Consider the following 5,494-nt stretch of genomic DNA (forward strand, 5'->3'; position numbering starts at 1 on the left):
GAAACCAAACGCGAACCTAAGCTTTAAAATTTGGAATAAAACGAGACCTATAGGGTAACGAGCTTAGTAGGAAAGTCGTTCGAAAAATATTGGCTACTATTTTAGCATACTTCAAAGTTCATGATGGTTTCTGTGAGTTGAATGCGTGACTGCGCCGCCTTGTGATAGCGGTGAGGCCTTGGGTATCAAATCTCCACTGAGCTTCCCTCGCCTCAATTCAACTTACTTTTACTTGGATTGATTCCAGAGTGGTTTGCTTAAATTGTAACGAATTCCCTTTCGAAGGATTAGAAGCTGGTCTAGAAACAATCTAAGTGGAACCATCATGCTTTTTGTTTGCTAGAAATTAGTAGGTTTGCTGTGATGGAGTCAGCCTTGTTTGTGTTTGCATAGAACTTCCCTTCCTTTTAGGACTTTTCTTTTTTTTTTTTTTTTTTTTTTTTTTTTTTTTTTTTAGTGTATGCCCGAAAGGGCTTGGAAAAGAAATACTTTTGGCCGTTTGATTAGTGACGAGCCTAGAAGTTCTTCTTGTGAAAGCGGGGAGCTCGAAGACCCTTCTTTTGAGAGCCCCGTTTTTGGAAACTTCAGTTTTGAAAATCTGTCTCTTCGTGAGGAAAGTACCCCTAGTACTTCAGCTGTGCCAGCGATGGCAACTTTGAAAGATTACATGTTCCCAACTAGGACCAACCGAGCTTCGTGCATTAAATTTCCAGCCAGTACGGCTAATTTCGAGATAAAACCTAGTATTCTTCAGATGATCCCTATGTTCTTAGGAAAAGATGATGAGAACCCTTATTTTCATATTAGGGACTTTGAGGAAATCTGTGGGACAGTTAGAATAAAATACCTCACCTATGAAGTTTTGAAACTTAAGATGTTTCCCTTTTCCTTGAGAGATAAAGCAACCTACCACCTGAGTCCATTGAAACATGGAAGGAACTTGTTGCTACTTTCTATATGAAATTCTACCCTAAGCATAAAATTGCAGCTGTTAGGCAGAGAATTAGTGCTAGTATGCAACAAGAGGGAGAGTCTCTTTATAGGTTTTTAGAGAGATTCAATGATCTCCTATCCAGTGTCCCCTCCATGGATTTGATAAAATGAAACTTGTTGAGATTATTTATAATGGTTTAGACTATTCGACGAAAGCCATGGTCGAGTCTATGTGCGCTGGTGAGTTCACCAGTAAAAATGTTGATGATGTTTTTACCTTCTTAGGAGCTATCCCTGAAAAATCCCAACAGTGGGAGTCTTGTGTTGAACCCCCTAAAAGACTCTTGGTAAATAGAAGTAGCACCAATGTAATAGATACAAGCTTCGAGTCAGATGCTAAGTTTTCTGCTTTGTCTAGAAGGTTAGAAGCTTTGGAATTGAATCAGCCTAATTATAGGTCTCTTGTTGAACCTGATGAAAGGATTAGAGCCGCTCAAGTCTCTAGTTGTGGAGTGGATCCCAATAACTCGTTTTGGGAAGGTCATGTTAGTGAAGAACAAGCCCATGCTGTCTATAACAACGCTAGGTTTGAGAACCGCCAGAAGTTTGACCCATACTCAGAAACATACAACCCTGGTTGGAGAAACCATCCTAATTTTTCTTGGTCTAAGGGCCAGAATCAAGGTCAGTCTAGTAATTCTCAGCCTCCCCCAGGTTTTGGTTATACTAAGAACTCTTCAGGTCAACCCCAGTTTCAGAACCCTTCGGATAAAAAGATCACAAGTTTAGAAGACACTCTAGCCTCGTTTATTAAAAACTCTGATAAGATCAACCTAATGGTTGCTCTAGGGATAGAAGAAAGTAAAAATATAGGTTATGCTAACTCCCAAGCTATTTCTGAGTTAAAAAACCAGGTTAGTCAGATAAATTAATCTTTGAGGGAAAAAGGTAAGTTTCCTAGTCAAACTCAACCCAATCCTAAAGCAGAGAAATCACACAATCATGTGAACTCTATTACAACCCTTAGGAGTGGAAAGAAAGTTGACAATAAGGTTGCCATGCCTGATAGTGAACATGTTGTAGTTCACCCTTCTGAGCCAGAAAATGAGGAGACTGATAGAGTCTCTAAAAAGACCAATGAGGGTCCTGATGAGACCGGATTTTTTCCCAGAGCCCCGTTCCCCCAGCTGCTAGTTCTGACTAAGAGGGAGTCCAACTTTAATGATATATTGGAGGTTTTTAAGCAGGTAACTATCAACCTTCCACTACTAGATGCAATTAGGCAGATTCCCTCTTATGCCAAGTTCCTTAAGGACATGCGAAAGCGTAAGCTCAGTGTCCAGAAGAAAGTCTTCATAGCTAGTCATGTGAGTTCTACTATTCAGAATACCACTACTCCTAAGTATAAAGATCCAGGGTCCCCTACCATTGCTTGTACAGTAGGTAAATACCGTGTTGAGAAAGCGTTGCTTGACTTAGGAGCCAGTGTGAACTTACTTCCGTACCATGTGTACCTTAAGCTAGGACTTGGTGAGATGAAACCTACCCAGGTAACACTTCAGTTAGCTGATAGGTCCGTTAAAGTTCCTCGTGTTGTGATCGAGGATGTTCTCATATAAGTTGACAAGTTTATTTATCCAGTGGATTTTATTATCCTAGATACCCAACCTGTCCCTGACCCATAGAACCAAATACCAGTGATTTTAGGTCGCCCATTTTTAGCCAAGTCTAATGCGATCATAAACTTTCGAAATGGTATTATGAATCTATCTTTTGGTAATATGACTATTGAGTTGAATATTATTAATGTCAATAAGATACATTATGAGCTAGATGACACGTGCATTGAAGAGGTCAACATGATAGGAACCTTAGTTCCGAAGTCTGTACCAAACACTGAATCGGAAGATCCATTAGAGAGTTGTCTAGCCCGTTTTAGCATGGATTTCGACGATGATAGCAACATTGAACAAGTAAATGCTCTGTTGGATTCCATTCCTATGTTAGATACCGATAGATGGAAATCTAGTTTTGAACCATTACTAGATACCGAATCTACCTTAAGCCCTTATTTCGAAGAGCCTAAATATCCTTCTAAGTTGGACCCCAATTATGCATTTGTAGGCCCATCTGAGATTTTGCCTATAACTTCCGATTTGGATAGTGATCATGAGATTAGGCCAGTAACCGTGCTTCAACACAATAAGGAAACTCTAGGGATGACCATAGAGGATATGAAACATATAAGTCCTATAGCTAGTATACCTCAAAATAATTTAGAGGATGAACCACCTGATTATAACTCAGAGAAAGCAATTGACCTTTTTCAGGAACCGGATGGTCTAGAAAATAGGAATATTGTGACTAGTTTATCTAGAGACACCCAAAACTCTAAGTTTGGGGGTAGTGAACTAGAAGAAGCTCTAGAGTATTTTAAATACTCTCCGGATTCGGAAATTCAATCCATAGTTAAAGGTCTTACGGAGAATAGTGATTACCCTAAATTTGGGGGTAGAGATTGTCAATTATTCCCAGTAGAAGTCCCTAACTTGGGACTCAATCCTAGTGCATCTGAGGTATCGCTTGAGTCTATTCAGACTCCACAACCTGATCCGCCTGATATTTTTCAAGAGGAAATCCATATATTAGAAAACCGTTTTTCGGATGAATCTATTTTTCAAGACACTCTTATGAAGCCCAACTGGAGGCTCTGGATAGATCCGGTTGTCTTGCAAGAAACCTTAGATGAGGATGTGCTCTTTCTGTTCATTTTTATGAACCAGTGCAGTTTTCTCATATTGGTGTTAGCTCTATTTAGTATTATGGACCCACAACTTTTTCGGATATTGGTATATGACTTTGGAAGGTGAAGATCCTTTTTGAGGTATTTGATGTCTGGATGAATACTTTAAACTTAGCACTTCTTGGGAGGTAATCCAATCTCACACAACACGGTAATATCTTTCCTCAACCCTTTATGCTTCAAGTGGTAACAATTTCTCCTCGTTCATGTTGTTAATTTTATCATTGGAAACATTGAGGACAATGTTAGATTTAAGTTTGGGGGTATGGGAAAATCTTTTAGTTGCAATAAATAAATACGCTCCAGTGCCTAGAGATTTATGCGTATTCAGGATGGCACTAACTAATCTAAGTGGATGGAAGCATATTGGTTGTAGGAGTTGAGGAACCAATCTGATTAGATTGAAACATCTATAGAGTCTATTCATAAAAGCACAGAGCTCAGGTGTTATAAATAACATGATAGTTGCACCATATCTCGTTCAGTCCTTTTCATTTCTTTTTTTTATTTTATTTTTTCATTTTAAACTATGTTTCTCTAAGTGATTAGGTGGGGCACACGATTCAAGTTGTTACCACTGCTAGGGTGAATTAGAGTGACTGAGTTACTAAAAAAAAAAGAGACCGGACCAGTTAGACCAATCGGAATAAGTATTAACACTTGGATAGCAATATGTGTGTGTTCTCCCTATTTCCGTCGCCTAAGCAAGTGTGGAATGCAGGACCCGTGGGAACTATCGTGTAATCTGCTGACAAGAAGCATGTGCTTGGATAAAAAAGATCTATTCATGCCGTTAAGTTAAAAAAATGGTTATTGTTCTGTGTAGTCAATTGCTGGTTCCCTTGTATTTGCCAGTTTATTGATCTAGATTTAAGTTATTGACCACTGGTTCCCTTGTATATGCCAGTTGTGTTGATATTAGTCAGACCGGTATCTCAGTCCATTAGGATAGGTTCATTCTGGCAGTAGCCTTCAGACATGTATGTGAAACATCGATCATTTGGTTAACATCAAAACCATCTACGTTTTTCTATTTCCATCTCCTTTTTCTATCCATATGATTAGTTTGACTCCGAATATGATGTCCATAGTGCAACTATCTGAGTAGATCTCTGTCACTTTATATGAATTTGAGTAAGCTCGAGTGTAAACTCGTGTACAACAATTGGAATTTCGCATCAGGGTACTTCCTCCTGTAGTCAGTGATTGTAAGCCAACCAAGGAGATTCTTTAGTGCCTTCCAAGGTTCGACATAGATTGCTAGGGTCTGGAGTAATGGTTTTGTGGGTACACCTCTGATAAACCCACCCGAGATTAACTCGGTCACTTTTCAAAAATAAATTTTGCTCGAGGACTAGCAAATAATAAGTTTGTGGGTATTTGATAGACGCATTTATGTGGGTATTTGATAGACGCATTTATGTGTCTATTTTGTTCTCAATGTTCTGTATTGTTAGACTCGATTAAATACTTATTGTGTTATTTTATATTTTTGTAGATGTTTTTGGAAAACTAAGCTCTTACTGCGAAATTGGCTCGAAAAGTGGTGTTTTACACCCTAGGATAGAGTACTAAAGACACCCCAGAAATGCACCGGAGGAACCCAGAAAAAGTGTTGGAAACACCCAAGAAAAATTACTAAAGGCACCCCAAGGGACATGTATTATTCGGATTCCAGCAACGGATAAGGGGGCGACTATTGGATAAGGGGTGACCTTCTTCACAAATTCAAAAAAATATTTTGGCGGGAAAATATTT

Source organism: Papaver somniferum, unplaced genomic scaffold (genome assembly GCF_003573695.1).
Source record: "Papaver somniferum cultivar HN1 unplaced genomic scaffold, ASM357369v1 unplaced-scaffold_131, whole genome shotgun sequence".
Taxonomy (NCBI): Eukaryota; Viridiplantae; Streptophyta; class Magnoliopsida; order Ranunculales; family Papaveraceae; genus Papaver; species Papaver somniferum.